The sequence below is a fragment of the Ambystoma mexicanum genome, chromosome 6q (assembly GCF_040938575.1).
Source record: "Ambystoma mexicanum isolate Mex_15411 chromosome 6q, UKY_AmexF1_1, whole genome shotgun sequence".
In the NCBI taxonomy this organism is placed as follows: Eukaryota; Metazoa; Chordata; class Amphibia; order Caudata; family Ambystomatidae; genus Ambystoma; species Ambystoma mexicanum.
The window spans coordinates 1,300,644,029-1,300,670,683 of record NC_090937.1 but is presented as its reverse complement, the minus strand read 5'-3'; positions in this window follow the sequence as shown (position 1 = coordinate 1,300,670,683).

Sequence of the window (26,655 nt, the reverse complement as noted above, 5' to 3'; positions counted from 1 at the left end):
GTAAGCCTTTGTCTTTCAGATGCCGGAATGCAGCGTGAGGCGTTGGTGACAGCCGATGGACCAGGTAAGTGAAGAGCTGTCACTGAAGACCGTAATGCTAACCTGTTCTTTCTTGTCTTTATAGGTGTTGCTGAAGACTGGATTCAGGATGGTAAGCCTTTTTCCTTAGGCCCAGGATCAGATGCAGAAGACACGATGAGCGTTCTGCTGCAGAGGATGCAGAATAACGCAAAGCAAGATTCATCCATCGGGTGTGGTTTAAATAGCCTCCTGTAGTGCTTAGGTGTCTCCTTCCACAGCCACGCCTAGGTAAGAAAAGAGTTCCTGCTTTCCAGAAGAGTTCCAGTGTTCTGAATCTAGGGAGTGGCTCCTGCCCCACCCAACAGGAAAAGTAGTTCCAAACAGAAGAGGATCAGAGGCTCAACTGGCAGGCAAGTAAGCAGCATGGTCTGCTGCAGGTAAATCCACCCAAGCATTATGAGCCCGGCGCTTCCAGCGCTGGGACTGGGCATATTTATGAGCCTGGTGCCACTGGCGCCAGGACTGGGTCCAAAAGGTCCCAATTGGGACTGGTTGGCACTCGGAACCTGGGTTATGGATCTGCTTCCAAGGGAGTTGGGAAAACCCTGACCTTTTGGAAGCAGAGATCATGACAGGACTTTCACTTCACTTGACACCACTTGCTGACCTCCAACAGGATGTTATTTGTATATTGGTTGATGATAATAATGACCCACAAAATATCACTTTCTAGTGAAGACACCTCTATTGGAACAGCTACTGATTCACAATATGTTATGCTATATCTACAAAATCCAATTATCGGTCCAATACTTAAATATTGTTGTGACGTATCAGACCTGAAAACATCCACAAGCAATAAGGGGGGAATTCCATGGTATAAATCCTGTGCCCCTGGGGCATAGAGGATGTTAACTGATGCTTTGAAAGTTTAAATGGTATTTAGAGTTACAAATAACGATCTCAATACAAATATCATACATCACATATATATACCATTAACATAGATCTTTCCACCCAACGCGAAGATGCATCAGATATTGCAACAACAGACATTTTTATAGGCTTCTTTCAGATGGTTGAGAAAAGGATAGGCTGGCTGATGCATGAGAGATAGATGAACAAAGACAACAGCTGAGACTGGTGTTTTTGACTTTGGACATAGATCCCTGCATTTATGATAAAACCCACGAACAAGGATATGGCTCCAGTATTTGTTAGAAAATTACCAGTTGCCTCTGTATCCACTGAATCACTCACCGAGATTATCAAAGATTTGGAATTCCATGGAATCATGAATTCTCTTCATAGTCCTTTTAACAATCCAGTATGGAGAATATAATAACCAAATGGATAATAAAGAATCAGCTGCACCTTAAGAGAATTTAAGGCAACATGAAACTACGAAACAAGGTTTTTTGAAGTACTTGTGAAGAGGGATGTTTAAAAGAGTAAGAATCTTCATAACCCATCAACTGTTATCTATAGATAAAACTAAAACATGACTGTGATCTGCAGGGGACGGTCTTTCAAAAGATCTTAGTTTGGTAGTGATACATCCATATTTTAGTATGTAAAAAACATCTGATCATTTAATTTCTGTTTATCGTAGCCAAATTTAAGACTCATGTCAGGAAAAACCTTGCCTTGAAAATTCTGATAGTGTTATTTGGAAGGAGGTGGAGTCATTGGAAATGTCTTTGTAATAACCTGCTACTTATTTGCTCAATTGTCCTGCTGGTGATGTCATTTTTCTGAGAGAAACGAAGGACTGGACTATATGAAGTCTTCTCTGGTAAAGGAGTAACGGTCATTTAAGAAAACATCTCATCACTAAAAGATTCTTACACTCCTGGTGAAGAGATTTGGTTATGGTTTGTTGAACTGTCACGCAGTCCTAGCATCCAATCAAAAGAGAGAACACATACAAAATAATTTCATCATGAATGAGAGGTTATGCCCTTTAAAAGGTCCAACTCCATTCAGAGAAGTGGGAGATGTGGGAACCATCAAAAACAAAGATAGCCGGTCTGGGAAAAAATACCACAGCTCTCATATGGAGAAAGACTGATTTTGACAGAAGAAAGAAAGGAGCCACCTGGAAGAGTGGCTACAAAGCAATTTTGAAGAAGCCAATTCCAGACCGGGACCGGGGTGCTTAGGTGCAGATTGCATACAGCTGAAGTTGGTTCTTGGGAGTAGCCGAGGGCCCTGTTGATGTCCAGACAGTGGGAAAAGATTTGCCAGACAGAGGGACTAGTCTGTGAAGTGTCATGCTGCCCTGTGTCCACCAAATAAACCTTGTAAGTAATTAAATTGCACCCTGAAATAATTTACAAATGTAATTTAGTGCAGGGCATACTGGCCTCTGCTTAATGGAAGGTAATTAAGGACCTTAGTTGTCATAGAGGCAAAAATGAAGATTGTATTGAAGAGATCAATATCTTTCCTGAACCATGAAATTCAGATGTTCAGCGATAGCTTTCTTAGGAAGGTGATGCACCATGAAAGCACTTGCCGAGCAATTATTTCCAAGAGGCATCGGATGCAGATGGTTTTTTCAGCCTAGGAAAACAACCATACAGACTGCAGAGTAGAGGATGTGTGACCTACCCTGGCAGGAGAAGTACCACCAAAAGGTATAGTAAAAGTTAGAGATGGCCTCTTCAACAAATGGGATCTGCAGAAGTAGTCACACCACTAATAACATACAAGTTGCGTAGTAGGACAACTAACGAGTCGAGTAAATTGCATGGAGAAGCAATTATAAAATGTACCCATCAGATGACTATTACATCTTTTGAAAGTGTCCACTTTCGGTGGGGGTGCAGTATTTAGAATGACTTTCTTGCTGAGCTCTTCACCTAGAACACGCTTATTTTCACATTACAGAAGGAAGACCACGAAAAGACAAGTGCGATCAGTCCTCCTAATTTAAGGATCCAAGCCAAGGCGGTCTCTTTGTTGATTCACTGAAACATATAACGAGCTAAACACTAATGAAGGAATGAGCATACTCTTTGAATGCAATTTATTTGACTTGTCAGATGACTCTGCAGGCCCATTGGAGGTGGGGAGGGTATAAAGTCAAATAAAAAGCACTCGTGATGAGATTAGGGAGGATGGTGCTTGAGGAGCTGGTAGAAATAAGTGGCTCCTAAAACTATGATCTACTTAAGTAACCGTATTAATCTGGGGAGATGGAGAGTGGATGGGGAAGGAACCTTGGGGATGTTTTTGGGAAGAGGTGATACAACCTGAACTCGGCTTATTCTTGGAAGGGTAGAAGTGGCCCATGCGCATAGAAAAGCGTTCCCTCTACTGCCTCAAATTAGAAGCACTAAGGTGATAAGTATATGGTAAAGATAAGGACATATAATGTAAAGGGGCTAAACACACACTCTCAGAGACAAACTGTTTCCTGAATTACTGACAGAGTTGTCTTACATAGTGTGCTTACATTGGACTCACTTAAGGGTATTGGATCAGGCATTGGCTTAGGCACAAGGACTATGTGGTCCAGTTCCATGCAGGGATTCAAGCGAGGAAGGTGGGAAGGGGTTGCAATTCTATGGCAAGACTGGAGGGGAGCATTATGCTTCAACTTCTTTTATTACCACTCTTCAGCAGTTTCAACAAACTATAACAACTTAAACTTCTGAAAACGTCCAAAAGGTGATTTTTCAGCTTTGGCCTACAACTCCCATATCCTCTGTTGTCCATCATCCTCCAGCTCAGCTATGACCACATCCTGTCCATGAGCTCCTCCTTCTTTTACTGCTCTTCAAGCAGATAAGTACTGTTTTGTCACCTCTTTATGATATGCTTAATAATGTCAGGTTTCAGGGGCATTTAGTGGCGAATTACTATGTAGAGCAATAATGTTACTGCTAGCGTAGCGCAGAGCGAAGGAAGTGTGTATAATTATGTAAAATAAACAAGTCTTTGTATAATGCCAACGCAGCAGCGTTTCGTATAAGCAGCACACAGCGGATTTCAGCCGCATCTCGTAAGTTTAAGTGACTTCATCAGTCAGGATTAGATTGAGTGAACCACACAGTCCGCAGCGGGTGGCCCCGTGCCGTATTACAGGCACACTTGGGGTTCAGCACTGCGGCGGTATCGAGTGAGGAAGAGCGGCTGAGCCAAGAGAGCACTCTGGCCCCCACCCTCGGGGAGGCAGAGCCTCTCCACAGCCCTATTGATCACAGCAACCTGCGACGCAGCGTAGAGAAGAGGCCTCCAGCCCCCACCCTTTAGTAGGCAGAGCCGGAGCCTCCCCACGCCTGCAGTCGCATTTGAGCTGCGAGACGACTGAGAAGAGCCGGGTCCGGCGGTAAGAGCCCTTCACAGAGCGAAGCTCAGATCACAGGGCGGAGCTCATTAAAGAGGATATTTATTGTGGTGCAGCATGCCGCAACAGAGCGGCGCATGAACATATTGATTACTCAGCAGCTGGCAAGCAGATCGTGCCAGGAATATACACACTTCGCCCTCTCACAAGCAGCACACTCTGAGACAACCTCAGATACATGGAGCCTTGCTTGAGAGGCGGATTAAGAGTATTCAGCCTAAAACAGGCAGTGAAGACAGATCAGACCGGTGCAGCCACAAAAAAAGATTTAAAAATAAAATAAATAATAATAAGAATACATTGTTAATAAGACAAGCATCAGACCAGCAGAGTGGGCGTGCTAAGACACCTTCACAGGTACCTAGGCACGCAGCACACTCCAGAGAATGTCGGAGTTCAAATGGAGCGAGGAGGAACAGCCTCTAGACCTCGCTGCCAGTTTTAAGGAGGTGCTGGGGAATTTGCTCATCGATGCAGTGGCGCAAGGGTAAGACCCCTGCAGGAGAGGCTGGAGACACTGGAAGCAATGCTGAACCAGCCCAAAAATAGCACCAAAGAGACTGGACGCACAGCCACCGAACCCTCAGAGTCAGGGTGTAAGGGGAGTAGCAAGGCCTGAAAGAGGAAATCCTCTGACGACCCCCAGGGCCCAGTGGATGGGGCAAAATAAAAGGCCCCAGAGGTGGCCGACGCCTTTGCAAAGCTCAATGAAGCCTATTTGCAGCGTCAGGCAGTGCCAAACCTCACAACCCCCTCTACAGGGGAAGACAATGGTAGAGAAGATGACCCAGGCTCGGAAGAGGAGCCGGCCGAGGGAGACCTCTCCTCACAGGAAGGAGAGGAGACAGTCGAAGAAGACTGAGCTAAGCCCAGCAGGGGAAAGAAAGCCTGCAAGGAGAAGCACCTCGAGGAGGAACAAGAGGACATGTTCGACCCAGATAGCACCCAAAACCCAAGGTCCTCAGACTGGCAGCCGTCGCCCAGAGTGGCGCAATACATGACAATGAGGTTGAGGAAGGCCCTAGACAAGGAAGTTAGAAAACGCCTTCTAGCAGAATGCCTTCGACCATACCTTCCCGGAAAGGGGGCAGAGACCCCCGAACTGGACCCCAAAATGTTAACTTTTGTGTCCAAGACCAGCAAGGATCCCCATAAGGGTATCGACAGATCGTGGAAGAGCAGTCAGGAGAAGGTGCTAGATTTGGCAGGCCCTCTCGCAAAGATTATGGATCTGGTGGTAAGATCTAGAGATACAGGAGAGGAAGTGGACCCCAACGCATTAGCAGGATGGCACAAAGAGCTGTTGGCCTTCTGGGGAACTCTAACTGCGCAATCGCTTCAGAGAGAAGGAGGGGCCTCTTACACAAGATCGACCCAAAGCTGAGCGATCTCGCTTTTTATGAAGCAGGAGAAGTGGCACAAGGTCTCCTTTTCAGAGAGACCTTTGGGGAGGAGATGGGCTGATTTGTCGGCACCTACAAGTCATTGGAGAAAGCCCAGGCTTCCATCAGGAAGATATTCCTGAACAAGGTTTTTGCCAGGACCAGTCGTTTTCAGTGGTCGTACGGCTGGTTGCCATCAAGGAGGGAGAAGACCCCCACCAATCCCAGACCCCAATACTGGGAAAACAGGAAACAGGATACGTTCTTCCCAGCCAGAGGCCGTGCCCCCAGGGGACGTAGAGGAAGAGGTTTCAGCCGAGGACAAGGTTTTACACCAGGTGAGAGCGACATCTTACCCACAGTGGGGGGGCGAGAACCAGCATGTTCTGGGCAAATTGGCACACGCTTTCCAGCTATGTCTGGATTTTGCAAACCGTAAGAGGTCTGCAGTTAGAGTTTATACATCCACCAGTTCAGCCACGCAGACAACACCAACAGCGCCTAGCCGACGCAGAGTAGAGGTGTCTAGATCACAAGCTATCTCAACTAGCGCAGAAGGGAGCCATAGAGAAGTGCTCGGTAGCCCCCAGCTTTATAAGCAACATGTTTCTCGTGCACAGAAAAGAGAAGGTCTGGCCTGTGATAAATCTGAAAGAATTAAACGGGTGGATCGTGTACCATCATTTCAAGATGGAAGGCATTCATCAGCTCAGAGATTCCCTGAGAGAAGGGGACTGGCTGCTGAAAGACTAGATCGGGAGAATGCTTACCTGACGATCCCTATACAGAAACGCTACAGGGCGTTTCTAGCTTTTCGCTGGAACAAGCAGTGCTGGCGATTCCAGCCCGGAAGAAACAGGATATGAAGAAAGAGAGATCAGAGCATGCCTGAGGAAACAAATGATCTTCCTCAGAGTCCTAGCAAGGATAGTAGGGCTGCTAGCAAAATCCATTCAAGCCATATTTTCAGGTCCTTTGCACTATCGAGCATTACAAAGGTAAGGTTGAAAATAAAGCACTTACAGCAGGGATTGAGGTATCACCAGCTGGTACCATTAGACCCAGAGTCCATCACAGAACTGGAAAGGTCGGTGCAGAATATGGACGTTTGGAATGGGTGTGCCATTTTCAGAGACTGGCCAGACTTGGTCATAGAGTCAGATGTCAGCCGCCTAGGATGGGGAGCAAGATGTGGAGAACAGCAGACAGGAGGCAAGTGGAGCGAAGTAGAGCTCTGCTTTCACATAAATTGCCTAGAGCTACTAGCGGGTTCCTTCGCAATCAAAACATTCACGAGAGACAGAGTGAAGTCAAGTGTCCTGCTTAAGATGGACAACATCTCGGCAGTCCGATACATAAACCACCTAGGAGGAACGAGGTCCAGGATGCTAGCCGAGCTAGCGAAGGATTTTTGGCATTTTTGGCATTTTTGCGGGCAGACGGGTACATCAGAGACAGCAGAGTATCTGCCAGGAGCGCTGAATGTGGTGGCCGATTGGAACACGCGATACCTCAGGGACTCCAGCGACTGGAAGCTGGATCTGACAGTATTTCAGAGGCTGGATTGGAGGTGGGGTCCAGTGCACATAGATCTGTTCTCGCCTCAATGCGCAGACGACCGATTACTTCAGCTGGAGGTTAGACCCGGAAGCTCTAGGGATGGATGCGTAACTTCAGGGTTGGTCGGGCAGCCTCCACTACGCCTTTCCTTCTTTCATGATGCTGAGCAGAGTTCTAGCAAAGTGTCAGAGGGAGAGAGCGGAGTTGGTTTTGATAGCGCTGTTATGGAAGTCACAAGTGTGGTTCACGGCACTGATAGAGCTCGCAGTAGACCTGCCAAGAGTACTTCCAGAGGGAGAGCAACTACTCACGGACCCAGCTGGGTCGTGTCATCCTCTGAAAGTGAGAGGGACACAACCGCTCATCGCATGTAGGATATCAGGAGACTCTGGGCGCTGCCAGGCATTTCGATGCAAGCTGCAGAGCTCATTGCAGAATCCTGGGCTCCATCTACTAGGAGGAGCTACGACGCGGCTTGGGCCAAATGGACGAATTGGTGTAAAGGGAGAAGTTTTCATCCCATATCAGCCCCTATAGTAGCCATATTGAACTTTCTAGCACAGCTACTGCAAGACGGGAAAGCTTTCCGTACCATAGGAGTATACAGATCAGCGATCTCAGCAGGACACCTGCCGATTGAGGGATCCCCCACAGGGAACACCCTGCAGTGGTAAGACTGATCTGAGGAGCTAGGTTTAAAGTACCAGCTGAACCTAGATGTAATACGTTGTGGGACGTTACATCAGTACTGCGACTAGTGGAGAGCTGGCCGACAGACAGATACTTGTCCCTTAAACAGCTCTCAGGCAAGCTAACTATGCTACTTTGTCTCGTATCCTGTAAGCGTGTCTCAGACGTCAGAGCGCTGGAGGTTAATAGGAGGGCTTTTGGGCCAGAAGGAGTAACCTTTTCCGTAGTAAAAAGGACTAAGACTGGAACCTCATCGGTTCATTATCCTTACTCTCCGAGTAATATCAAGTGGTGCGTAGCGAGCTGCATTAAAGAATATGAGAATAGAAAAGAAGAGAACAGAACAGCGAGTACTACCCAACTACCCAATTGCTGATAGCGCGTAGAAAGCCTTTTCACGCAGTCACGACAGCTACCATTTCCAGATGGGTCCAGGAAGTGACGCAGGCAGCGTGGGTTGACTTAAGGAAGTGCGGAGCTCACTCCATAAGAGGGGTGATGGCTTCCAAAGCATTTATGTCTGGAGCATCATTGCAAGAAATTATGTTAGCAGCAGATTCGGCTAATGATTGCACTTTTAAAGAGTTTTATTTCAAGCCAACTGAGGGTATAGCCGCTACAGTGTTGGGGAAGATTTGAACAAGCATAATGCTCGCCTCCAGTCTTGCCATAGAATGAAGATTACCCGTGCTAGCTGCACAGGGAGTATTAAGTCTATTAAAGACTAGGAGGCGAGCATTAAATTCCCACCCAAGCATATATATTGTTGTTTATGATGTTGGTGAGACAATAACAATGTATGGACTGCGCCCTTAAATTCTGCTTTGTATCTTCCTTAGGAGAGGAGCAGAAGAAAAGTTGAGTGAGGAGCTAGTGACCAGGATGTGAGCAAGCGGACAGAGGAGTATCGGCGCCAAGTTTGGAGTGGATAAAGTCTTCGCACTGTTGGTGGGACAAACGTTGTGTGATCTAAGTGACAGTTCAGAGCATGTAAAAGAGAGGAGGAGCTCAGGGACAGGATGTGGTCATAGCTGAGCTGGAGGATGATGGACTACAGAGGATATGGGAGTTGTAGTCCAAAGCAGAAAAGTCACCTTTTGGAAGTTTTCAGAAGTTTGTTAAGTTGTTAGTTTGTTGAAGCTGCGGAAGAGTGGTAATAAAAGAAATTGAAGCATAATGCTCGTCTGCTAGTCTTTAATAGAATACTCCCTGCGCAGCTAGCAGGGGTAATCTACATTCTTCACAAAGGGGACTGCCTTTTCTTCTAAGGAAGGGATCAGGGATGGAGAGGGCAGATACTTTATAATTGTGGGCACTATAGGCTTCAACCCAGTCACAAATTCTATGGTGTATGCGGCAAACCAGGGGACAGGATCTGTATCTTATTAGCTTTTTTAAATTCTTAAAACAAAAAAGCTGAGGAGATTATATGCACAGGAAAAGTCAATTTAGCTGTAGGCCTGCAAAAAGATTGATCAAATAGATCCTGATTCTACAACCTTCGGCTCGCCAGATGTTATGGACTACAAATCCCATGACCTCTCCAAATTGACTATACTAGCTGGGGCTGATGGGAAATGTAGTGCAAATCATCTGGAGAGCCGAAGGTTGCAGCCCCCTGGAATAGATCAACCTATGGTGGTTGTGCTGCAATGTTGAGTAAGTTAAAGCAAGGCATTAAAAACGCAGGATTATTTGCCGTTTAGGAGGCTTAGGATTCATTGGGGAAAGGGTACCCTTTCTATTGACATTTTTTAGGTCCTACTCCGGGATTGCTCATGTCTTCCTCTACTCTTAACAAGCAAATAACTGATAGAGGTATTATTTCATTTCAGATCACGCACTGATAAAATGGAACCTGGAACAGTGGGGACGCAGCAGGAAGTGAGGAATATCGAGACTCAGTGAGTATATCCTTAGAACCCCAGCTAATAAGAAGCACATTCTGCAATTGACAGATTACTGGGCCAGTAACATGCCAGAAATCAAGCTGCAGAGTAATGGTTGATATGAACATGGTCGTATGGGGAGAGTTGATAGAATTAGAGTTGGTACCTAGACGGGTCAGAGGGCTGGTTAAATCCAAGTTGCACAGGGAACAAGAGAGAATAAGCAACAACATAAACAGGAGGGTCCCAGAAGCCTGTATACAAGGCTGGCGGTTACGATGAGTCAGCTCACCTCATTACGGACCAATCAGGTTGAGGAGATGCTTGTGAGAGCTTAGAGAGCCTTCTATAAACATGGGAACAAGACAGTTGTCCTACTAGCGTCGGCTATTAAAAATCTGATAGTGTCTTCATCCACACTATACAGGCGGAAGATGGCAGAGAAATAGGGAGGGAGAAAGAGAAGAGGGAACATTTTATCAGAAGTTGTATGTGTCAGCCCTTAGCGATGTAACTGAATGAGAGGGATCTCTGTAGGAGGTTAAACTTCATTATGTCACAAAGGTGTAAAAACAGTAACTGGTGAGATGGAGGAGACCATGAAAACCATATCTCAACTTAAACCCAGGAAAAGCCTGGGCCAGATGGCTTTACTGCTTATTTCTATAAGACCTATATGGATGAAGCGTTCCTATCCTGACAAAGCTCTTATATCCCATTCATTAGGATGGGGGTAAGCAGCGTTGATGAATTCTTCACACATTACCATAATTCTCAAAACAGGAAGGAATCCTAGAATATGTTCATCGTACTGGCCATTAGCCCTGATTAATGTTCATTTAAAAATATGTACAAGAATTTTGGCCAAGAGGCTAGAACTCATCCTACCTGAGTTGATTGACCCAGAACAGTCAGGATTCGTGGTCAGTAACTGGGCCAACAGCATTAGGAGATTTATCTATGTAGCAGACATGCCCACAGTTAATGGGGCAATGGCAGAACCCTTTCCAATATTGCTAGGAACCAAACAATGTTGTCCATTATCTTGATTGCTTTTCGCTTTAGTAACAGAGTCATGCAGTGCTAAAATAAAGGCAAACAAATGTATACAAGGGTCCCCTATGGCGAAGGATAATCACATCATTTCTCTCTTAATATATGATGTGATTTTAACCCTGACAAATCTGCTAGAATTATTGGGAGAGCTTAATAGGAAAATAACTGCTTACTCCAAGGTCTCAGACGTTACAGTTAATGCGGAGAAATCTGAGATACTTAACATTTTGATACCACCGAAGGGGATACAGGATAAATACTCATAAGTGGATGTCAAAGCACATAAAGTATCTGGTTATCCAATTGAGTCAAAGGCATATGTCTTTGTACAACACTAATTACCCAAAATGCAGGGCGATTTAATTAGGATCTTGTCACTTACTTGGTTGAAAATAGGCATGATTAAAATGAATGTACTCCCACATCTACTCAACTTTTTCCAGGCCCTCCTGACAAGCATACCCTGAGATGGGGGGTGGCTTGGCAGCCATGGAGTAGGCTGTGATTCCTGTGTGCTCCGAGATCCGGCAACTCGATCCGACAAAAAACGCATATTTTTTTGATCTACAGCAGCTTTAAGACGCATGAAAAGGCGTGGGAAGACACGGAGCAGAGCACAAGCAGGCTGGCTGCACGTTTACAGCTGAGGAACAGTCTCATTGCTACTTTGTATCTTGGAGCCGGCCGCGAATGAGGACATCAAAATGGCAGCGGCCGAGAACAAAGGGACACTGAAGGGCGCACCCCTGTAAGACAGAGCTCTGCGCGGTGGACGACTGAAGTGGCGGATCGCTGGTACAACAGAACAGGCATAATATTGCTCGGGCCGTGTGGCTGCAATGCACGGAGGCCCCCGGCCAACATAGCCGAGGACTTTGGTGAGCGGAGGGGGCACATCGATCGTGAGTGCCTGTCGCAACTTGTGGACGTGGCAAAAAGTGCCCCAACATCTAAATACAGCCGTGCCCTCCGGCGAGTGCGCACAGCGCTGGAAGCAGAGGATAGGGGCGGCCTTGGACATAAAAGCGGCGGCCTGGCCCCAGAGGACAAAGGGCCGCCTAGACAGCAATAATAGGCAGAACCTGGGAAGCGAAGGAGCAGAATGCGGACACTGTGACGGGGGCTCCGTAGATCCTCCGACATCGGACGGATTGCAGCCCATATAATCTAATATTTGGTAATTGTGTGGCAAGAGTTCACGGCCACGGGAGTGAGCCGTGGATCCGAATGCTGGCCGGACCGCCCCTATGCAGATAAAGTGTCACTGAGAAGCAGACGCTCGCGGGCAGACACTGCACAGTGTGAGGAGCCCATGATGGGATAAATAGACCAGGCAGGTCAACAGGCGAACTGCGACCTGAGAGGCACACACGGAGGTGTATTGTAGCAGACACCCACTGACCCCCTGCAGAAGGACATGTAGGGCCATGTATTGGCCGTGTGGCATGAGTTTAAAGGCCTGGGGCCCGCAGCCATATTAGTGCCTAAGCCCCGGTCCGAGTGCAACATTGCAAGAGCAACATTGGAACTAATAGGCGAGGCGCTGAAGGAATGCCCTGAGAACGAAGCGCAGATAGCTGAGGGGCTCGTCGGACACCATCGGGCCCGAGACGCAGTGGCAGCTGTGGGTACTACAACACGAAATGGAACGAAAGGTGCAATGTTACACACAAAACACACAAACACTCCCTGGTCCAAACAGAAGCCAGATGAAAGGACTGATGCCCCTGCAGTGCCAGCAAATACAACGCTGGAGAGGTATGAGACGGGAGCCCACGCATGCATATAACAAGTGCTGAGGGAGCATGATGTGGTGCGCTGTTTAATGTGGAATGCAGTTGGGAATAAGTACCACTCAGAACGGATTTAATAACGGATCGGGGAGTACGGTACAGTTTGTCTTGTCATAACAAAGGCCCCGTGAGCGGACCCCCTTCGCTGTAGAGGCTCTCGGCAGATGCAGACTGACGGTCTGTGAAGTGGCACCGCTGCTGAGAATTAGAGCCACGAGGAACACGGTGCGGAATGAACACACGAGGAGAGCTGCTGACCAGCTACCTACAAACGAACGCAGCATAGTGAGCTTTGGAGGAGGTTGGGACCTGCACAAAGGACAGGCACCCCAAGGTGAAACGTTATCAGGAAGAAGGAATAAGTGGACCATGAGCATGGGCCCCAGAAGCAAGCTACTAAAAACACTGCTTAAAGGAGAGACGTGGGAGGACACAGCCCACTCCAAGACCGACCTTGCGTGCCGCCTAGCAGGGTAGCCCACTGAGGTCACCCAAACACTGACCTGAAGTGGGGAAGATACTGTGACACAGGAGAGCTGATACATGGCCCCCATTACAACCCTGGCGTTGGACCATGGTGCTAATAGCACCATGGTTCATGCCGGTAACTTACCGACTCTGCCATGGCGGAATGGGGAATTACCGCCCCATTCTGAGGTTGGCGGGGCGGTAATTCCCTATGCCGCCATTGCCCTTTCCCCATTCCCATTTTTGCCCCATAGGGCTCAATGGAAATGGGGAAGGCGCTAAGTACGGTGCCGCAAATTGCGGCACCGTACTTAGCACCAATGTCCCTTTGCGGGTTGGATTTTAACGCCTGCAAAAAGCAGGCGTTAAAATCGCCAACCTACAAAGGGACCTTGTAATCAGGCATTAAGGGGTTAACGGCGCCGCCACCTTTTACGGCGCCATTAACCCCTTAACGCCAGGGTTGTAATGAGGGCCATAGTGAGATTGCAGGATGTCGGTGAAAGGGCTGAAGTCCAGGGGCAAGCAACCCACTATGGACATCTTTGCAAAGGCGCAGCGGGCCCCTTCAACCCCAGCACAAAAGACGGGGGAGGCATCGGGGATGACTCCCCTGAAGGAGAAAACCAACAAGTCCTAGCGGCCATAACGGACTTGAGTTCTAATTGGGGCATGGCGATGGCGGAACTGCGGACAGCCCTAGAAAATAAAAAAGATGCTGTGGGAGTTGAGGTTACCTTGCTGCGGCAGGACGTCAGAGCGCTAGCAGAAAGAACTAGCGGATTGGAAAGCGCAGTAAAGAGCAACACTGATGTAAGCACGAACAATGCGAAAGAGGTCCATGTGCTCAAACAGCAGGTTGCCAACCTTGAAAACAGAGTGGAGGAAGCAGAAAGACGGGCGAGACGGAACAACATCCGGGTGGTCGGCCTGCCAGAAGGAGAAGAAGACCAGGACCCCACGGATTACATGGAGAACATGATCCTGCAAGAAGTGGGAGCGGACAAACTCTCGCAGGGGTTCACAGTAGAGCGGGCACATCGAGCCCTTATGAGAAAACCACGGCCTGGAGCTCCACCGCGGCCGATAATTGCGAAAATCTTGAATTACAAAGACAGGGAAAAGATTCTGGAGTATTTTCGTAAGGGCGGAATGATAGAAAGAGCCTCCTCTAGGGTTACGGCATACCCCGACTATACTATGTTGGTACAAAGGCAACGATATAGTTATGTTGCGGTTAAGAGAAGACTGCGTACGGCGGATATCAGGTACATGCTGTTGTACCCAGCAAAGTTGAAAGTTCTGCACAAGAGCGCTGTTCTTTGATACCCCAGAGGATGCAGCATCGTGGTTGGATCTACAGGGCTGCCCGGCGCAGAACGAGGAACAAGATTCCCAGGAGCACGTTAAGTGAAGACACTATGTCATGTACCCTGCGAGGGTGGGAGAGTGGGGAATTCTGGTATAGCGCCTTGAATTGCTTGATAGATACGGTGTAGTCCTTGAACTCTATGGGCCTCATTACACGGTAGGCGGTAAGGGTTTACCGGTACCGGTATTTTACCGGTACCGGTAAACCCTTACCGCCTTACTACGAGGTCCCTTTGCGGGTTGGTACATTAACGCCTGCTTTTAGCAGGCGTTAAAAAACGAACCCGCAAAGCGACCGGGGTGCTAATTACGCTACCGCAATTTGCGGTACCGTAATTAGCGCTTTCCCCATACCCATTATGCCCTATGGAGCAAAAATGGGAATGGGGAAGGGCAATGGAGGAAGGAGGAATTACCGCCTTCCCAACCTTGGAATAGGGCGGTAATTCCCCTTTCCTCCAAGGCGGTACCGGTAAACCGGTAAATTACCAGCATGAACCATGGCACTAATAGCGCCATGGTTTACCGCCTACTGTGTAATGAGGCCCTATGACTCTGTGGGACTGGAATATAGTGTGTTAAAACGCAAATGAAAACGGAAGTATTGGGCGTAGCGACTCTAAACAAATAGGAGCGACAGGATCGCATTTACTTACCCCCGAGACTTAGTAGAAAGGCAGCCAATAGGGCGGCCTCACACTGCTGAGCCGCGAGTACAGGGTTTACCAGAAAGGGCTAGATACGGGGGTGCCTTCGATCCAGGGATGGAGCTGGGCAACAGTTTGGGAGGGTGAAGTTGGAGATGGGAAGGGAGGAGGGTGGGAGAGGGGAAGGGGTGTTTGGGGTGTTTGTAGTTAAGGGGAGTTTAAATTGGGAAACAAGCCTATATAGATTACGATGGAAGTGGGATCTGGACTGCACCGGTGAGAAGGGGAAGGGGATTCTAATGGGTCATGGGGGACGGATCTTAAAATAATCACGTGGAATGTCAGGGGACTTAATAGTTATCTAAAAAGGAACAAGGTTATGTTGTACTTGCGCAGACAAAAGATAGATATTGCACTGTTGCAGGAGACACACCTGACACGGGAAAAGATGGAGATGGTGGTGAAGAAATGGAAAGGGGTTGTGGTGGGCTCGACTTACTCAGCTTATGCTAGAGGAGTACTCATCTGGGTGGCGCAGCATGTCCCATTTCAGCTGTTGCAGGAAGTGGCGGAAACGGATGGGAGGATGGTCATATTGAGGGGATTGGTGGAGAATAGAGAGATAAGCATTGTGAATACATACGCACCCAACCAAAATATGGCAGCATATTTCAGAACTCTGTGCCATAACCTCAGCATATGCATGGGTGGGGCGGTGATCTGGGGGCGGGGGATTTTAACTGTGTGTTGGGCCCCAGGGTAGACAGATCAGATGGAAAGATTGAAAGACCTGCCCCAGCGGCTAAAGCGCTGCAGACTCTACTGGACGACTTTGGTCTAGTGGATGTCTGGAGAACAAGACACCCCCAAGATAGGCAATACTCGCACTACTCTGCCCCGCAGCAATTACATACGAGGCTTGACTATGTCTTTGCTACGTTGGACGTGGTGATGGAGGGTACTCAAGCAGAATATAAAGCGAGGGTCCTTTTGGACCACTCGCCTCTAGCTATTGGGTGGCAATACTTCCCCCCGAGGGCAAGAATTCCGACATGGCGCCTTCGGGCAGAGGCACTTAAGGATCCCGTTTTCAGGGAAGATATAAGAGAGGAGATTATAAACTACTTTGAGACAAATACGGGTAGCGTCGACTCGGCAAGCACATTATAGGAAGCCTTCAAGGTGGTGATGGGAGGGGTAGCCATAGCAAAATAAAAAAACTACAAGGTGGGAGTTTGGCTGATATACACGAAACAGAAAGGGAACTGGAAAAGGCATTGAAGGAGGGAGGTGCAGACATGGAACTGATACTGAAACTGCAGCAGAAATGTGCGGAGCAATGGGAAAGATTATGTAACCTCAACTATAAAAAATATATAGAGAGACAGAATGTGGGAGGGGATAAAACAGGAAGGCTTCTGGCATGGTTATACAAGAGCGAAACTCCCAGACCCACGATTAGAACGGTTGCAAGAGAAGATGGTAGTGTAGCTGACACCCAGGAAGGAGTTAATCAGGAGTTTGCAGTATACTATAAGTTACTATATGGGGATGAGGAGGGTAGTAGTCTCGGGAAGATAACAGAAACACTGGAGGACATATGACTGCCTAGGATAAGTGTGGAGGAAAGAAAGGAGCTGGACGCACCGATTACTTTGGAGGAGTTGGAGGAAGTGGTGAGGCAGCTGCCTACCAGTAAGACCCCAGGGTCAGACGGGTTCCCAAGTGAATTTTATAGAGTATATAAGGAGGAAGTGCTCCCCCCAATGCTAGAAATGTTAAATGAAGCTTTTGAGGTGGGACGGCTACCGGAGTCACTCAGAGAGGCGATCATAATACTGCTTCCCAAGCCCAACAAGCCTGGGCATAGTTGTGGCTCTTATAGACCTTTGTCAATGTTGAACCAGGACAGCAAGATATTGACGGCTGTCCTGGCGAACAGACTGCGTAGATTTATTGGCAAACTTATACACCCCGATCAAACGGGCTATGTCCCGAATAGAAATATAACTCATAATCATAGACGACTCCATCGGGTGGTTGAATGGGGGAGCAAGAACGAGGGTGAAATGGCAATTGTGTTCTTGGATGTGGATAAGGCCTTTGATTCAGTCAAGTGGCCTTGGCTGCTTGCCGCCTTAGCGAGCTACGGAATGGGGCCTGGATACATAAGGTGGGCAAAGATGTTATATAGTGAACCATTGGCCAGGGTCAGAACAGGATCGGTGATATCTGAAAGATGGCAACTTAGTAGAGGCACCAGACAAGGGTGCCCATGGTCCCCAATGCTCTAGATACTAGCCTTGGAGCCCTTAGCAATATACCTTAGATACCAATATGACACTATGGGCCTCATTACGACCCAGGCGGTAAGTTACCGCCTGGGCCGTGACTTTACCACCATGGCGTAAACTACATTTACGCCATGGTGGTTGGCGGACTTACCGCCCCATTCCGACCTTGGCGGGGCGGTAAGTCCCCAATCCCCATTTACCCTTCCCCATTCCCATTTTTGCCCCATAGGGCATAATGGGAGTGGGGAAGGCGTTAATTACGCCACCGTAAATTACGGTGGCGTAATTAACTCCATGGTCCCTTAGCGCCATGGATTTTAACACCTGCTAAAAGCAGGTGTTAAATCCGCCATTTTTGGCGCTAAGGGACCTCGTACTCAGGCGGTAAGGGTCGGCGCTGTTTACGCTGCCGTAAACCCCTTACCGCCTGGGTCGTAATGAGGCCCTATAGGTATCGAGGTGGGTGGAGAACGACACCTGCTCTCCTTGTATGCCGATGACTTGCTGCTGTACTTGAGGCATCCGGAGGAAAATCTCCAGTACATACTAGAAGTGATGGATAAATATGCGGGGCTGTCTGGCATAGCGGTGAATCCTCAAAAATCTAGTATCTTCCCGCTGGGTCATTATAAGGGAACAAACACCATGGCCGGTCAGCACATTTAGGTATCTTGGGATAGACGTGTACCACGCAGTGGAAGAGGAGCACAGACACAATACCGAGATAGCCATTGAGAGAATCGAGAAGTGTATGAAATTCTGGTTGAAGTTGCACCTAGAAATGATGGGACGAGGGGCAATGCTTAAGATGGTGGTCCTACCTAGGCTCCTGCACTATTTTGGAATTATTCCATATCTGATACCCAAGACATTTTTCACCAAACTGAATAGCATGTGTAGGGTTTTCCTGTGGCATGGTACCCGGAACAGAGTGGCATTATGGAAGCTGCAAAAGGGGGAATAAAACTGCCCAATTATGAGGTCTATTATGTAGCGAGCCAACTGCAATATATAGCTAAATAGCTCTTAGATGAACTGACCCCCTGAATCCAGGTTGTTTGGACAAGATTGTGCCCCATTTTATCTGAAAGAATTGATCTGGCTGCCCAAGACAGAAATGGAAGGGCACCCCAAGATGATGAAGCTTGGGTGGGAGATTTGGCGCCGAGCGTGCCAGATGATGGAAAACCCATTCCCATGCTCCCTGCAGGTGCCACTAGTCGCGCTGGTCGGGAAGGAGTTAACACAATTGAGACTAGACTGGGAAGCGGAAGTGGGTGCCCTGCTAGAGGACGGGATGTGGGAAGGTGCTTTGGGATACCGTAAGAAGGTGTCAAGGAATGCGAGACTGAAACAGATACAGCTATATATTACGCATAGAGCATACATGACACCCGAAAGGATATCCAGGTTCAAGGATCCTGGGAGACAAGCATGTCCCAAATGCGATGAAGAAAAGGCTGGCATGGTGCACATGCTCTGTGCATGCCCAGTAATTCAGCGCTTCTGGGGTGAAGTAGCACAGAAACTAGAGGAAAAGGGGGTCACGATGGTTGTAAATACAGCTTGGGCTTGCTTGCTGGGGGGATTCCCCAGATCGCAGAAACTTAAGCATGTTAGTAAATTGAAAGATTTAGCATATGTGCTCGCAAAAAGAAGGATTGCCATGGGATGGAAGACATGTCATAAGCCACGGGTAGAGGTGTGGTGGAAGGAGTTGCAGAAATGGGCGGAGGCAGAAACCATGGTATGGCAAGAGGCGAGCAATGTAGGGGGGAGAGGAGGAGATGGGAACCCTGATGGCATGGAGATCATTAATAGCGGAATTGTTTGGAACAGTACAAGACCTGACAGGATCCACGGAGTGTGAGACCCCACCACGCGAGGCAGATACAGAGTGCGTGGAACAAATAGGCTCGTAAGGGGGGGTGGGATGAGGGAAGCAGTGACCGAAATAAAACGATGAACATTTGTATTGTTGCTGCATGCACTGCGTGTGTGGTTTGTATTGTTTTTGTTTGAATAAATCAATAAGCTTTTTTTTTTTAAAAAGCATACCCAGAGATGACATTCAAACAAATGTGTATACCTGACACCTCTCTATTCCAACACTGATTTCACTCCAGGGAATAACATGAAGATGTTTACTACGTGGAAATGGGGGAGATGCTAGAGATTTGTTTTGGGGGACAGTGATGAAATCTTTCGGGAACTGAAAAAAGAAATGTGGCCTTCAAAAGAAAGCTAGATGTGTGTCCTTACAAATCAAGCACTGGGTGATGCCCGACTTTTTACTGAATTTGAAAATTTGGTCAATAACACTGATATTTCGAGAAGGCAGATTTCAAAGTTCTATAAAAATCTAGGCAGAGATGGGGAAAGGCATGGGAGTACTGATCCCAGGCGAATTATGGAAGGAGGGTTGGAGGGTGGTAAACAGGTATATCACGTGTGTACAGCTAGTGGAGATCCAATATAAGGTTTTATGTTCATTTGACACAGGTTAGATTGCACACCATAGACAATCGCAGCTACAAAACATGTTGGGGAGAATGTAGAAATAGAGGAAGCTACAGGCATATGTTGTGCGACTGTTCAGAATGGATGGACTTTTGCTTGAAATCAGATCAATGATTGCAGAAAAAAAAAGCTCAAGCAGAAAACAAAGGTCTTCAGAACCCACCTAAAGGAAATATGATTTATCGTCTCATGAAGAGACAGTGGAATAGAGTTCCAGAGCAGGGCTACTGCCACAGAAAATGTGCGACCACCCACACAGTAATATTGAAACCGTGGCACCACAATCTGCAAAGAAGTGGAGGAACGGAGAAGGCGGAGCGGAATATAATGTCTGAATTTGGCCTGTAAATACTCAGGCCCGTCCCATAAAAAGCCTGAAGGACCATGCACAAGGCCTTGAACTTAACTTGTTTAACTACTGGAAACCAGTGCAAAGTGTTCAGGATCAGTGAGGCTTAGGGCAAGCGAGCAGCGCTAAAGGCCAATCTAGCGGGCGAGTTCTGAAGCACCTGTAACCGTTGGAGAAGGAAAGCAGGCTGTACCGGGAACAAAGCGGTGCACTAGTCAAGTGAACCCCGAAGTGAAAGAAGATACAACCACAGGATGAAGGGAAAGAGGGAGATAGGGCAGGACCTTGCGAAGAGTCTACAATTTGAAATGAACTGATTGGCAAACAGCAATAATCTGCTCCTGCATAGATAGTGAGGCCGGGAACTTCACACCTAAATTCTTAACAGGAGACGGTAGGGGCAGTGGGCCAAGTTCCAAATGCCAGAAAGCTGCAGACCACCCAGAGGTCTTGGGCATCGAACCAACTAGAAGTACGTCTGTTTTTTCTTCATTCAGGCAGAGACAATTTTTACCCATCCAACAATGAATCATAGAGAGACAGGACTGGGCTTTGCTGATTAACCGACAGAGGGCCAAACCTCTGTAAAGGATCATGTTTTTTTCAGGATTCACAGAAACACATCAGTAGAATTTATCTTAGATGTTAGGGGGTAAGGTACATGAGAGAAATGGGCAGTGGTACAACATGAGGTGAATAACTAGTGCTTATTCTGACTCCAATGCGATATTGTAATGCAATTTTGGAGCATTTTCCTCTAGAGTTGTAAATTGATATGTGATGTTAAGACTTTGTTGATGGTTGCAATTTACAAATACAAAAAAAAAGTGTACAGGTAAAACATTTAAAATCCCTCTGCAAGGATTTCTCTCTTCAGTCCTCAAAGTATTAATGAATTATCTTAACTTGGCCAAATGAACAAGAGGGACAGCATAAGCTGGTATTATGCGCTGTGCGGAAACTTGGTATCATGATACACTCAGTGTGTCACCAGCACAGGGATGGTTGATGGGACAGTTGACAGAAATATAGCATTGCGGGCCCCATTACAAGTTTGGCAGTATTCCAGTGGCAAATCTGCTGGAATAACACCATAAGGAAATTACCTTTACCACTACTTGGTCTGGTGGATTTACTGACGAAATACAAGTGGTGGTATGGCGGGGTTAGTCCACATTTATTGAGTCCATTGGACTCCATGGGGATTTTAGCAGAATTACCACCATCAGTAATTCCATAGATTGGGCTGTTTTATTGCAGTAAAGAAGCAGAATTACATGTAGCATTTTGGTGGAGTTTTTCCTTCACCTCACCACCAAAGTTATAGTATGGTGTTTCAGTAATGTAGTGGTAACAGTTGCATTATAAGAATTTTTCCCACACCACCATACAAGTAATGATACCTTGTCTCTTAGTGGTGTAATTATAGAAAGAAATCTGTTGCCAAATAAATCTGTACACATGGCTTATTTCAGCTCCCAACATATCGACAGAGTCAAAAAATTTAATTTGGAAAAATTGGCAAGGTGCCACATTTTAGGCCCATGTAGATTTACTGTGTCATGGGGAAGGCTTTTGAAATCGGTTTGCTTATTCTTATTAAAGCCGAATAGCTCTGTAATTTAGTTTTGCCTCCAAATTATTGGTGCAAGCATAAAAATCAGAATTGGTAAACATTGGCACAGTGCCTATTGTAGACCCATAGACATAGCTACTGTCCTGGCTCATGTTTTAAATTAGTTTCTTACATTTTTTTACTGTGACAGTTAAGCTCTGAATTGGAAAGCTCCTCCAGCTCTGCCCAGTCCTCCTTCAGGAACATGTCCTCCAACTGTCTTTGTGTTCTTTGTCCTACTGCTATCCTGTGCAGCTAGTTATATAGAATACGCCCAGCCCTAAGGCCCATCTGAACCACCCTTATTTCTTTGTCAGCCAATCTTAACTAGTTGGTGTCCTTCTTTTAATCACTAGATTTGATCAGCTACCCTTTGTGCGAACGTCTGCATCACATAGGATAACATTGTTTTTTTGCAAATTAGTTTACATTTCAAATATTGTCCATCTTGTTAACACCTCCAAGGAAAAGTGGTGTGCCACTAGACTTATCTGCCCTTGATCAGCTGTACTTCACTGCAAGGCCTGGTGTACTATTGAAATACATGGGCTTTGCGAATATATGTACTTAACTCGAGATTAGCACTTATCCGCCCTGCTCCTTATAGTTGCATCTCATTAGCATCTGTTCAATGACCAAACACTTTATTCTTCCAGGCCGTCAGATTTTCAAGCTAGAAAGAATTGTCAAATTTCAGGTTTACATGGATCTTATATGGATCTTAGAATGATTTAACACACTGTTACAATTTCAAGGATGTCTTTTGCAAGGGAATGTAAACACAGTATTTTTAAACTACAGTGTGAAATAAATCTCTTCAAAGAAACACATTGAGGGTCATATGAAACCTCATGGTACGGCAAAGGAAGGCGTAATAACAAGATTTAAGACCATTTTGTGCCTTCTGATACCGCCCGATTTTGGTAAGGTTTAGGCAAAGTGGGATACAGGAGTAGAAATACATGTAAAACTGACTGATTCTTATGAAATCCACCTGCAATTAGCAGCAGATTCTATAGGAAGCCTCAGTAAATGCCATCTGCAAACTGTCATTTTCAGGCGACATTTAGTTTTTTACAAGTTGGAGAGTGAAACTAAAGGGTAAAGGCAGTTTTACTGTTCTGCCTTGTAAATGTAACATTTTGCATGCAGATTACCAAACAGTACGAAAGTGCCAATGTCCGCCGTGCCCTACATGCAATTAGCATTTTTTTTTAAATAACCTTGATTGTGTTTGACTAAATTAATTCGCTGTTTATTCATCCATGCTGTTCTTCTTGTTCTCACAAAACAAAGAAAATAGCTGGTAACTTTCATTCAACACACACGAACCATGGAGAAATCTTTGGGCAACGTGTAAATGAGCAGTATAAGAATAAATTAAAGCGCATAGATTTGTGCATAGAAAATAATGTATTTTAAAACTAAGACAGATTTTCTGGCGATACCAGTGTTTTGATGTGTCCTCTGTCTGCAGGTGAAGCCTTTGAACTTCAACCAGTGTCAAATGCAATTGAAAAGGTTTATAAACGATGTGTGTGTGATACCTATGTTTGCGATTGTGATAAATTAAGTTTTTCCTCTGTAATTTATGATGTTTGATGAGCCACTTTTTGTGTCTGGCTATATATGATCTTTTGCAATTCATATGCTATAGATTTCATTACTGTTTGTTATGTTATGTATATTATGTATTTCTGTTTTGTTTGTCGGTGCCTGTAAGCCTGAGGGTAACTTGTGCGCGGTACAAATAAATAAACATAAACATAAATTGCTCAAATAAGGATTAGAGCAGTCTTGAAGGGCGAAAGAGGCATCTTCATATAGGGACCGGGTGGCAGGAACCAAATTTGACCTATACAGAGAGACCCACCGCCACTCCATCCAGGCTTTCAACGACTGTAGACCCAATTCGTATCTTAAGCTGGATATAGGAATGCAATTAGGAAGATGGAGAACTTGCTTCCAGATTTTTCCCTCCAGTCTCTCTAACAAATAAGACAGAGGGTTGGTATCATAACCAAAAAGCAAGCTAGTTATTACTTTACCAATGTTGTACTTGATAACAGGAAGTAGGGAGAATTTACAGAATTTTGTTAAGATCTTTTTCATATGAGAGCCCAATTGTAGAATGTTTGCCTCTAAGGTGACAGTTGCATGGACTTTAGTTGGAAAAGATCTAATCACCGAGCCTAAATAGATGACTTCCTTGGTAAACTGTATAATCTGATCGTCCAAGTGTCATAAAAAGGATCATTTAAAGACCAAGATATTTGATTTCAGAGGACTTATCGTTCACTCATTGAGAGCTGCATATTCCTGGAGAGCGTAGAGCATCCTTTGAAGCCCAATCTGAGTATGATCAAGTAAGCCTATGTTGTCGGCGTAGGCAATCCAACTTATCTTAGTTTTATCTATCTTTGGACTAGCCAATGCTGTGTCTTCCCTCCACTTGACCAAATCAGCCAAATAAAGATTGAAAAGAAAAGGGGTGACAATGCATCCCTGCCGTACCCATGTCTCCAATCTATTTTAATGGGACTCAACAGTTTCCCTGATCTATCCAGTCTAATTTGCAATTCTGAATCTCTGTTTATTTCAATCAATATGGCAAGCAGATTTTCCTGGAAGACCCCAACTCCTTAGCTTTCCCCACAGCAGCTCCAGATTGACCGTGTCAAACGATTGCGACAAATCAATCCAGGCCTCGTATAGCGGAATTCTGCCCTTCAGGAAGGACCCACAACTGACAATATTCAGGACAAGTCAATTTAAAGAGGTTGAGAGACCTCTACGGAAGCCTATCTGTTTTTTCAAAAGTATACCCTTAGGTTTTGCCCACTCTTCCAGATCTTTAAGAACTAGGCCAGCAGAAATATTCCCACCGTGTCCAAAAATGAAATCGGACAGTAGTTGGAGGGGACCAAACAATTACCCCTTTTATAAATCGGGATGATTACAGCCCTTCTCCATGTCTCTGGTATTTGCTTGGTGGTTATTATTCTGCTGAAAAGAGCTTCCAGCAAACAAGACCAAAGGACTGGGTCTGATTTTAAGATCTGATTGCTAAGACAGTGTGGCCGAGCCGCTTTATAACCAAAGATAGTTTTATCAGGGATATTATTACATCTCGCGAAACATTTAGTGCCCAAGTAACCTCTTCTGCAGGAGTAGCCATAATGGGGTTAGCCATTTCATAGACTTTAAAAAAATGTTCAACCCATGTTGTTTCCTGTATTCATCTTGTATCGTGTTATGGGGCTGATCCAATGAATTAACAATAGAGCAAACATTTCAGGAGTTCTTAGAGGAGATTGCTTTCAACATAGATTCCCCGTCAGTTTGCAAACTATGGTATTTGTTAGACCTAGACAAGTTCCTATAAATATTTTTCATGTTTTTAGCCTGCTTCAAGTACTCCTGTTTCTCCTGCATGTTAATTTTTAGCAGTCTCATCGCCTTCCTCTATTCCCTTTTTTTCAACCAGGTCTTCTCATCAAACTGGTGGTTATGGGTAACAATAAATTGTGAAGACACCTTACAAGGAGGATTAATGTCCCAAAGAAATACAACACATTTCTTTGCTTCGTACAGTATTTCTATCTCAGTTTCAGTCAAAGAGTGAATGGTATAATTGAGCAACCTATTGAGATCCCTAACCCCTACGCAATCTGGCCACTCTATTCCTTCCCTTATTAACAGTTAATTTCTGTGGATAAAAATCCTTCCCGGTTGCAGTTTGTTGGCCAAGACCGGCTTCAAAGATCTTATGGTCACTTGGAAAGCTATTTGTGACTGCGAAATGGACACATCGATTGAATAGACCTTTGGAGAGGAATAGGTAGTTGATTGTAGAGTAGCTCTCATCCCTCTTCCAAGTTGCATTGGGTGGAAGTCCCCAGTTATATTCCCATTCACCTTAGACAAATCCCAGTCCTTCATAAAGTTACTGCATAACTTCCCATTATCTGATGGCAATTTGCTAGAGGATTTCCCGGGGACCCCAACTTGTATACATTGCGAGTTGAGGTCTCCCAGGACAACCAATTCATAAGAGGAGACATATTCTGAGAAACCAAGGAGTATGTCTGACAATGAGTGTTGAAAATCAAGGAGGGTGGAACAGAAAGGGTTCCAATAAATGTTAATTATTATCCATTTTCCACAACCTCCAATGATTCCTAAATCCACTTTGACAACTAAAATACCCGGTATAGTATTAGACAATATCTCAGAGGAAGCGAAGACAGCATTTCGACAAGCTATCGAGAGGCCCCCCTGAGGGTCTCCCCAACCCCCCACCAGTGACCAATTGATGGTAAACTGAGAAACCATTTATCCCACATCCCACCTTAAGCCATGTCTCCTGGAAAACAATAAGGTCAAAATTCTCAAATACATAAGCCATCCTTGAGTCATTGCCAAAAGACCTAAAGCCCCTCGTGTTGCACCCTAATAGCTTAACACACTAATTTGTTAGAGAGGCTTCTCAGGTAAACCTAATTTTAGTAAGATTTGAGAAACAATCTCCGGCACTAAGGCCCATACATTTGAAGTTGATTCCAATTTCTGTGTCAATAGAAAGGTAAAATTCAGCAGAAAGTGTTCAGTTTGAGATTGTGATGTTCACTGTACGGGCGAGACGG